General features: G+C 30.0%; 1 long non-coding RNA gene across 1 annotated transcript in view; it reads left to right on the top strand.

The window, feature by feature from the left end:
• The first annotated feature begins 813 nt into the window (after window positions 1-813).
• Window positions 814-11,588, top strand: part of LOC108740980 — a 13,459-nt gene continuing 2,684 nt past the window's right edge. The window contains exons 1-3 of the long non-coding RNA XR_003232531.1: window positions 814-1,026; window positions 1,323-1,443; window positions 8,208-8,255. This is a non-coding gene — a long non-coding RNA (uncharacterized LOC108740980). The remainder of the gene's footprint in view (window positions 1,027-1,322; window positions 1,444-8,207; window positions 8,256-11,588) is intronic.

The raw sequence follows: 11,588 nt of genomic DNA, 5'->3' as shown, positions 1-11,588 counted from the left end.
AAACCTTATATGCCAAGAAGCGACAGTTCGGTTAAGGTGCATTCTTGTTCACAAAAAAATGAATCACAAGAACTCTCTATATCGAAATAGACAATAATTTAGTATAGTAATTAATAAATAATACAAATAAGGACAGACAACATATTCCAATACATTTTTAATTGTGAAATAACATTGTACTTTCGATAGAGGTACAACAAAAAGATAGTTTCATTGTTCGCAATTCCTGTGCAGTTTCAAATTGTTTTTTAGTAATACGTGTTTCTTCAAAGAAATACTTTTTCTCATTTTTTTGTATAAATAATTGAAATATTATACTTTTTTACCAATAAAAAATATGTAAAATATTCCTAGTAATAGGTACTATTCTTGAAATGTCAGTAATAAGTAATGCTTTTATTAGTTTAGATATTAATATTAAGCAAATAGGCAAAGAGCACAGAAAAGGAAATTTGCTACTATTCAGTTTTTGATGGGAACATTTTCTCGAATTTTAATCAGGTAACAAGTGGATATTTTTTATCTTTCTACGTAATATATCGTACAAATACTTCTAATTGTAATTATGCGTATGTACAAGTTCATCCAGTTCAGGAATATCTAAATTTTTTAAGAGGACATAGAGAACATTTTTAATGCACAATCCTTTAAAATATTAGGTCAGTATTTTTCTTAAGCTCAGCGTTTCTTTATTTCAACATAAGCATCGTCTTGTAACATGGTATGACTAACCTTCTATAATATCAAATCACAAAAAGATAAATCGCCTATCTATCTTATCTCCAGTTCGACAACGCCGAGCAAAATGTCCTCTAGCAATGTCAAATTCTCGTTCACGATCTCACGAAAGCCGTAAATACATAGACATGTTAAAGTTTTTATGTTTTTTACTATCTGTATTTGATATTACTCATGTTAGTCGTTCTGAACGAGTCGAAAGGAGAAGTCGTTGTTTAAATATTTTGCAGTAGATCGGTGAAGAAATATTCATTAAATAACCATTTACCATCATACCTTTAACAATTGGTAAGCACTTTTTGTACCTAACTTATTATTAAGTAAGTAGTAAGTAGGGGTAATACAAACTATTGTTGAAGCTGAAGTGTGATTATACTTAAATTAGACTAAAGTCACTTTTAGCTACTTTTCTAGTGACCCACCATTTTATTAACCAATTATTACTTTTAATAAAGTTTATATTATAAATTTATTTATTGGCTGTATCTACCTATAAACATTATTCTATTCTCATAAGTAATCGTAATATATGAGATTAATAAATCAATTTCCAGTTTTCTTATACTGTCTTTCCTTTTTTGCAGGACTTTACCATATCCAGTTATTTGAATAACCACTACAAAAAGGGGATGTCTCATCAAAATTCCTTACCATACGCTGTTACCGTTCAATTTTATCGATGGAGTTGGACATTTCATCTCATTGGTAAGTAGTTTATACTAATAATTACTCTTTTATTTCAACATTAAGGTACTTTCTACATTGGATAACAATAATAAAATTTTTATCTCTTCTGCCATATATTTATTTAATTATACCTCCTAATATGCATCCTTTTTCTTTTTTCACACTCTCACTTATCAAATCATCACAGTCATCCAAATCCTTACTTTCATCACAATTTCTCAATATATACTACATAACCTTTCATCCTTCTTCGTCAAATACTTCGTCTATATTCATTTCCCACTCTAAACCTTGCAATCACATCCATCTCTTCTATTCCTATCAAATATCCTGACATACCATCTCCCTGTTAACGCTCCCATCACCAAGCCTTTATGCATCCTACGTACACCTCGATTTATCAGTGTTTTTCAGATCCTCATCTCTTATCATTTCACTACACCAAACCCTCACCATTTCACTTACACATACAAATATGCCCATCTTGCCTCACTCATTTAGCTGTTTTTGATCTAATCTCCTCTATTCCTTTCTCATACCCATTTTTTGTACGTATTTCTAATATCATCTTCTTCAAATTTTTTTTTCTTATATCTCTATCTTTTATATTTTCTAATTTTTTTTCATACTTCTACTACTCTTGTTTTAGTTTCCTTTACATTTATTTTCCTTCTATTAACATAATGGACTGTTCTTCTATCTAAACTAAACGCCTACTTTTATATACTTTTTGTATATTGTCAACTTGCTTTTTATCCCACCACCCCAAAATTTCAACTTTGTAAAGTACCACACCTATGACTATCGCAGCAATTATTCTTTTCTTTTTTTCCAATCGTCTTTACACAACTTTTGACATATTTCCTGTTTCTTTCTCTATTTGCGCATCTATATGAACAATATCACTATTATTTTCTCATGATATGTATCCCAGAAAATTTGTTGACAATGTCGTCCGGATAAATAATTTTTCTTCCTACAACTATTCCTCCCTGCCTTATCTTACTTATCTTCAATAGTAAGTCACTTAAGTAAATATTAAAGAGTTGAGCACCTAATTTACATCCTTGTCTTACTCCTTTATCAATCCAGAAGTTTTTCAACTAAAACATTACGGTATTTATTACTCTACCCTCATACTAAATTTATTTTATTTACCTTCCCTTTTTCACTTTTCTTTTTCATGAAAATTTCCTTAATATTGTCAGTCCGATTGATCAATTATCTACATTCCTCTTACATTATCTTTTACATCCTTTTCTAAAATATGCCTTAACGTCTGATTTTCCTTTTCACATATTTTGCATTTTCTTTCATTTTCGTTTATCCACCAATACTTGCTCTCATTACATTCATTCCCCATTCTATGTCTTGCTATTACCGTTATATCATTGTCTTCCCCCAAATTTTCTGATAATAAATCCCCTTCACACCTGTCATCAGAATTTTTTTCAACCCTTTCGCGTATTTCGGCTTCTATACACTCTTTAAGTCATTTGCTTTTGTTACTCCCTATATTCATTCTTTCTCTTCGCCATTCATGTAGCTGAACATCATTACCTCTCTTTGACATTTTTCATTCTTCCTCAGGGTTTTATTTTCTCTTTTTATCATACACGTACAGGGTGCCCCTCATCAATTTTTATTAAATTCGTACTAAATCACTAAATAGGCGATTGCAGTACTCTACACCATTTTGAATATCTCCGAAACGAAAGCACACAGGGGTGTGCTATTTTCATACATAGCTTGTGGAAGAAATGACCTACAATTCCATTATTAACGCAAACATGTTCCTTTCAAATTCATTGAAATCTACCACTTCCAAAATAAATTGTTTCGAGCTGGCATAACTAAATTTTTTTAAATGGAAGGCTATGTTTTTTGTCAGCTCATCATGTGCAGGATTTTATTTTCTTTCGTCCAATATAGGGATGTTACTATCTACGACTAATACTTTTTGAGAAAATTAAACTTTTTTATAATACTGAGTTATTATTAGGAAGTTANAGTGGAGTATAAGTTGTCCTGCAATAAATGAGAACGAATAAGTCGATATAGGGGTCAGAAAAAGATAGAACGTCCTAAGAAAGTACTGCTAACGAGTCAAAGAAGTAGACAAATGCCATTTATTGTAGGATTCAAGCGATGGTTGATATGGTCCTTTTCTTTTTGACGAGATCCGCAACGAAATCGAAATCGCAATTTCCACAGAATACTGAATACCTGGAACATTTGTATATATCTATGTAAATTCATTTTTACTTACAACATTATTATCAGGTATTATATATAATGCTTTATTAAAATCTGAAGTCATATTTAAACAAAAAGACAAACCCCCCATATTCCTCCCAGTACACAAAAGAACAAAAAAACAAAAAGAACTCCATATTCCTTTTAAAACTTACACTAATAACAAAAGCAAAAATGCATATAATTTCTATCATCTAAACAAAAACATATTTTTTTTAAGCATCCCGTATTAACTACCATCCCTTGCCCTTTTTCTTTTTTTTTATATTTCTTTTGATATTTTCAGTCCTCTACCATTCACATTTATCAATTCTTTACATTCTTCCCTTACATTGTCTTTTACACCCTCTTCTAATACATGTCTTAACGTCTCGCTCTCTTTTCCACATATTATTTATTATTTATATTTTCTTTCCTGATCTTTCATCCAGTACTTGCATTCATTACATTCGTTTGCCATTTTAAATCTCGCAATTACCGCTATATCTTTGCATCCCTCAAATATTATCCTATATAAGTCCCCTTGCCATTCATCCCACAGAAAGTATTTCAACTCTTTCGCATTTTTGACTTCTGTATACTCCTTACGCCTACCCCTCTTGTTATTTCGTAACTCCTTTTCTTTACCATGTCCCCTATATCTATTCTTTCTCCTTTCCACTCCTCTAGTTGTTCCTGACTTATCATTATCTCTCTTAGGGCTTTTTCTCTTTCCTTATCATATTTTTTTTTCAAACCAATTCTCAATACATTTTTTCTCCATATCTCTCCTCTTATATCTTTTTCCTGCAGTCCTCTTATTTTTTCTTCGTATTTTACTACTCTTCTTCTTCTTTCTTCTACCATCTTACCACATTTAGTTTCCCTTTTTAGAATACAATCCGGTTTACTTTTTTTATGTTTAAAATCCATTTTATAGATTTCTTTCCTATATTTTTTAAAGTTTAGTTGTACTCTTTCCAACCCCATATTTCTACCCCATACATTAAAACACTTCTGATTAGTAAATTGAATGTCATTCTTCTGTACGAGTCATCTTTTCAGTTTTTGTCCAATTCTCCAAATTCTTCCTAATATTGTATTTGTTTTTGCTGTTTGATTTCTTATGTGTATCTCAGTTTTTAACTCACTCAATAATTTTTCCTTTCCACCTTATCTCCTTTTTTCCTTTCCCTTCCTTTTCTTTCTTTTACTTCCCCAAATTCCATTATTTTTGTTTTTTCAATATTAACTTCTAAATGTTTCTTTTATAGGTATTTTTCTAACACTCTCTGGCACTTGCCATATCCTATAAAGTTTCAATTCTTGTTGACAATAGTGCCTACTGTGTATCTTCACATATACTTGCAACTTAAAACCGCCAACTTTACTCTAAATGTCATAAAACGTAAGAAATTACCGGGAGACATCAATGATCGATCAGACGACGAACCCGATAGTTTAAAGACTGTATAGATTTAGTAACATTAATAGCTAACGTAAATGTAATATGCGTATGAGTACTGTTTGTTTGACACGTTCAGCATCAGTATTAAAAGTACATTATGGCATTAATTCAACTTCAATTCCCTAACTCTAACTCTGCGAGAAAATGTGACGGATCCTCTTTCAATCATCTTTCTCATTGTTTCTTCTAAATCACTATAAATATGTTTAAAACATTTGCACTTAATTTACAGTCCTATCTCATCTCTCTTCCTATCCAGAACTTTTCCGTCTCTATTATTGTTTATCTTTAGTGCCCTTGCTGTTCCTTTATATATTTCCATAATTTTTTCCATCATCCCTTAGTACTCACTTTCTATTTACTTAGTCGTATTATTTTTAAATCTACAAACATTGCATCTCCTTCTCCTATCCGGATATGATTGTATTGAGTACTTTAATATATAAATAGAATCTACTGTTCTGTTCCCCCCCTAAATCCTATCAGCGTGTCATTTAATACTTTATTTTCTACCATCAGCCCTCCCAATTTTTTTCTTATAATTTTCGTATATATTTTAAATTTCCTCTCCATTAAAGAATTCCGTGTAATCCCTCATAAAAATAGGTGCCATCACTCTTCATTTCAATTCCTTTGATATTTCACATTCTCCCTATATTTTTCTTAATATTTCATATTTTTTTCTACTATATCTGTTGTGTATATCCTGTGATTGCATCCTCTCCTACCGCCTTCTTTTTTGTCAACGCTTTTGTTCGCACTGTAATGTCTTTCATTTCTGCCTCTTCTTTTTCATTTTTTTTCCCCTCAAATTGCATCTCTACTCTTTCCTCACTTTCTCCTCATCTTCATAACGTCGTTAGTCCTACGACTGGACACGTACCTCCACTCCTTCCTATTCTGAGCTAATCTTCGCATTTCTCTAAAACTAGAACATTCCACATATTTAACTATTTGCGAACAGTAATCTAATCTAGGTCTATCTCTGCTCCTTTTAACTCCTGTCTCTGCCTCTAATATGTCTCTGACTAGACCTTCATACCTGAGAAGGTATCCTACCAACCTATCTCGGCTATTTTTTATTGACCCATAACTCTGACTCTGCTCTTCTATTCATTTCTAACCTTCACTGCCCACAGTATCCTCATCATCTTTTTTCCGCCGCGCCCACCGTCAATGTTTCGCACCTTCTCGCACCACCAAACATACACCTTTAACAATCTTTTTCGAATTTCTAAATTAATCGTTAGCTTCCTCCCACAACATTTTTAAAATAGTCGTAGGACTATTTTCATTTTGTAGTACCTTACAAAAATTTTAATATCTCGGCAATCATACTCGATAAAAATATGCGACTGTCGCTGTTGAAAAAAGCATAAAACGCACTTGGCTTTCCATCTAAAAATTTCTTTCAGAGCACATTAAATCGTTACAGTAGTAATGTTCAAATTTGGGAAGCTATGTTCATTTTGACATCGTCGGATGCAAAATGAAATTCTCTTTCGATTTTATTAAGGCATATTATAGTAGGTTTGCTGAACGGTTTTAAAAATAATTGCGATTTGTTAATTATTCTGTAATGTGCAGAGAAAACAGATAGAATTATTATTGATAAAATTTCTTAAACCCAGCACAACACAAACAATGTCATAAAAGATTTCCGTGACTTCACGGCAAGTAATTTTATCAATAATTCGAATAAACATAACAGAATGTGCTTTCTGCTATAGACCCATGCCGCCTAGGATCTATCCTTTTTCTCTGCACATTACAGAATAATTAATCGCAATTATTTATGTCCTCTTCTACTATTTGTTTTTTTTTTCTTCATTTAAATCAGACCATTCATCATTATTATACCACTATACAATTCTTTAACCTCTATATTCATATTATTTTTAATTTTCACTAGTGTCTGCCTTTTAGCCCTTCTGTGTTTCTTCTTTGTTGCCAATTTACCTATATGTATCATCTGTATACCTCTCAGCATAACTACTACATTTTCTGCCTAAGTTTCACAAAAGCAAACATATTATTTCAAATTATAAAATCAAATTTAATGTAGGAATTATTTTATTACTAGTAGTTATTTGCCCGTTTTGCTGAGCATAACTCTTTTCGCCAATTTTAAAATGCCGGAATATCTGTTTGATTAATTGAAATAGAATAAAAAAGCATTAAAACTATATTTCAAGTAAACCTAATCACAAATAAAATGTTCCATGGAAACCGGAAAACAATATCCATCCAATATTTTCTATTATCTATTTCCAAGGAGTTTAGAATTTTTTGGGCTGTCTCCAGTTAAAGACTTAGAAGGCATTCATGGAATGTATCTTTGTTCTCTTTTTAAGGTTCTGATACCTTCAATGGCCGATGTGAGCTTTTTAATTCATTCATCATTTTATATAATGTTTGATTGGTGATACTAGCAAAACTTTTAACGGCAAAAATGTATTTTGCATTTTACAAATTGAAAATACATTTGGACGTATTTAAATGCAAGATAAAAATCGGTATTTTGTATTTTGTGTGTATTTTAAATGTATGTATTTCAACTAAATCACATCTCTGGTTGTTTCATAATTATGTGTTATGAATAGTACCTACAGTTTACTTCTTATCAAAAACGAAAACTTTGAATTAAAAGATTACGTAAATACTTAAAGATCGAATTATGATTATTAATTACTGCATAAAGTGTCCAAGATGGAAGTGATGTTTTATAAAAAGTTTTCTTCATGAGAGGTAGGCGTTTACAGTCATATTAACACTTATGCTTTTAGTAACTAATAAATTATTTATCATTAATTATAAAGGAATAAAATCAAATGAATGACAAAGGTTTAGTTAAGTAATAGGTATCCATAGTTAATATACGTATCTCATTTTTTATTATGGTTGTCGTGACATAAAAATTAACATATTTAAGTGATTTGTAGTCGTACCATGTGTTAATCTAGGTTTGTGCAAGTCGCAGCTTCTGTTTTTATTTTTTTATTTTTGCCACTCGAAAATTTTTACAATTACAAGATTTAATTATTTATAGCACTTTAATGCTTATTTCTTTTCATTACAGAACAAATCTAGTGCAGAATGGGCCATTTCATACACGTAAAGGTTTAATGTAAGTATTGCTTTTATTTTTTTTTGTATTTGATAACATTTATGTGGCTTCGTTAAAATAATAAAAATTATTCCTAAGTAACTTTCCTGCCTTCCTTAGCACTTCTACTTTGTTCAATTTTGATAATAATTTGCTAAATTTTTCTAGATTTTAGACTTCTACTTGTTTATTAACCCATTATTACCTACACAGAAAACAGACCCCAGAGACTTTTTATTTTTAACGTTAAGTAAAATTCACATAGATGAGAATAGCTGTCAAAAAAGATTCATTTAATTATTGGACAGCTTCTGTGTGAATTTTGATTTTGGGCTATTTGTTCAGCACTGTTTTTCGATGTGTATAAAATATGTTCCTGCAGAAATAATTATTCAATTTAAGGAAAATAATGAGTCAGATTATAGGAACGATTTCACAATTTTCTTAAATTTTATCGAAATAAAATTTTGAAAACCATCTGTTATAATTTGAAATAAAATAATCAAATATAAAATTAAATCAACTGTTACCTGTTTGACATTCATAACTAAGGTAAGAGCATAAAATTCTTTTGGAAAATTCTAGAAAAATGTTAAGCACAGCGTCTGATTAAAGTATTGTCTGAGTATGGAAAACTCCAATTACAGAGTTGACGAAAGGTGTAATAGAGTCGGAATTTCTCATATTTGAATTCGAATATTTATTTGTCAACTATTTGAATATTTGTAATTATTTATGTTATGGTTGTGGACAATTAAAAATTACATAAATCAAATATCTAATTACGGTACCGTAGTTACTGACGCATCTTTACATTACATTAATATTTATTTAAATGCAACCTTACGTTTTAAATTGTTGTTTGAGTATTCAGATATTTGAAATTTTTGAATAATAGAATATTTGGCTGTTTGGGTAAGTGAATATTTAAATTTCAAATAATTATTTTAAAAGGATTTCAGATATATATATAACTATTCGAATGTCTGATACAATTCTGAGCTCTAGTTTGGAGTATTCCACGCATGATATTGTATATTTTTTTGTGGAGTTCTTTATATTACTGATTTGATAGAATTTCAATATTTGCTCTATTCTGTAAAACGAAAATGTACAACTTGTTGTGGCGAAAGCTCTATTTTATTCAAGAAGCGTACAAATAAAATAAATACCATAAAGCCGGCTATTTAAAATATTGTTTATTGTAATTTAAAAGTCACCTGTTCTTTCCATTTATTAAAGGGTGGACGACAAAATTCTTTTACTCACTCATGTGGGGTATTTTTCTATAGAGCTTGTAGAATAGAATAAGTGTATTTTTTTGGAATATAATGAGAGAGCATCAAAATTATCAAGCATGCCAAAAGTATTATTACCATTCTCTGTCACATCAATAGCAATTGTAATTTTGTAAATATTTTATTTTTTATGCGTTTTATAAGTGCGTAATATGCACAGACTGTTGTCTAATTTTTGTGAATTGATTCTGTGTAAACAATACACTATAACAGCTTCATTCAAAATAACTCAAACTTTTTCAGAAATAACGGCATGAAATTCTGCATAATTATAAATATACTAGTGTCTTTTTTGTGAAATTGAGCACACACCATGCTAAAAGCTAGCACAGCGTAATACATTATTAATGAAACCCTTAAAATACTTAAAAGTATCTTACAAACTATGTTAGTATTATTTTAAACAAACTGTAATTAATTGAATTAATAATTTAAAAATAATAACGATATTAGTAGGGATCCGTTTAAAATTAATCACATTTAAAATTTAAACAAAATAAGTAATATCTATTCATTTTACTGTCATGGTATATTCAGTAGTGTTTGTTTGCACATTACACAAAAAGTTAGGTAAAAAATTACTCATCTGGTGATATAATACGTCCTTCAAAACGAAGGAATAATAAACAAATTCTGGACATCATGTACCTTTATTATCCTTTAAAATGTAGATAACAGTAACATTATTATATATTGGTAACTTCGTATTAGACGCCACAACAAAGAAGAACGTAAGAAAGTAAGTACTTTTATTAATCGTTAAACAATGGTTAATAAAAGCATTATTATGAGCTTGTTCATTAAGAATGGGTCAGAGTAGAACAGGAAGGAGATTTTGGCTGAATTTTAGAATTACTGATTTAACCATAGTCTATGAAATTTGTTGATTTCATAATTTTATTAATCATCACTATCAATTGGCCAACAAAATATATATATTCAAGTAAAAGGTAGAAACAAAAGGTAGAAGTAAAAGTTTTTGCTAAAATTCGTACTCATGATCTACACCTTTTGCTTGCAAGGAAATACTTCGGATTAATAAAGTAAAAGCTACAGATTAGCTCCTACCGATTTCGACAAACTATTGAAATTTGCATTGTGCAATCAACGTGTGTGTGTGTTCTGTGACAACTATTTATTTTATTTGTTTAATACCTTTCTGATTTACTTGTGCAGTGTTGAAAGTTAGCAACGTTAAAATAACGCAGAAATATTTTAATTTTCTGCACAGGTGACCGCCAAGAAAATAACGTTTTAAAATCTCTTTATCGTGGTATACGTCTTGGTTTGTATTATTTTCTTGTAAGTAAATGCACTATATCAGCCATAACAAGCACAACACTGGGACCACACAACTATACATTATTTATTTATGCAAGTCCTTTAGATTGATTTCAACACAAAAACAGTCCTGCAAATATATAAATTTTTACGTTACTGTGTGATGCCTAGGCAGCTACTGAAAAGTTGAAAAGAGCGAGAAAAGTTGTTGTGAACCTAGATTTCTTTTTTTAGAAGCAAATCCTTTTGTTTTTTGGGCAGATGCTTCTTTTTATAAATACAAAAAATTATGTAAAATCTTTTACTTTAAAGAAAACCCTCGAAGCAAAACCTTTTCCTTCGCTTTTCTTTATGCATATACCTTGAAAGAATTACTTCAATTTTTAGAAACAGAAGCATAAGCATACCACATAATATCTTATTATAATACACGTACCATCAGGTGGGTTCATATGTGTATCTTAAAATTTATTTCGCATTTTTTTTTTTCGATTTCAATTTACTTCCTATGGCGGTGATATATGTACTAATAATTTCACACTTATATCTTATAAATTTAGATAATATGCTAAATTTTTCCAAATTGTAGATGCTTTTGAATTAAGTTTCACCTTCACCGATATTCTTTATCACTAGTGAGACATTTTATTTTTAACGTTTAATAGGACATTTTACTATACATATAACAAATTTCGCAGCTTTTATTAATTCCACGAATTTTGTTTCAATTTACTTACAATTAAAAAAAGTTTAAATAGTATAAGAAAGAGATGCG

This window comes from Agrilus planipennis, unplaced genomic scaffold (assembly GCF_000699045.2).
Source record: "Agrilus planipennis isolate EAB-ADULT unplaced genomic scaffold, Apla_2.0 scaffold105, whole genome shotgun sequence".
Taxonomy (NCBI): domain Eukaryota; kingdom Metazoa; phylum Arthropoda; class Insecta; order Coleoptera; family Buprestidae; genus Agrilus; species Agrilus planipennis.
This window is presented reverse-complemented; position numbering and strand designations above follow the sequence as displayed.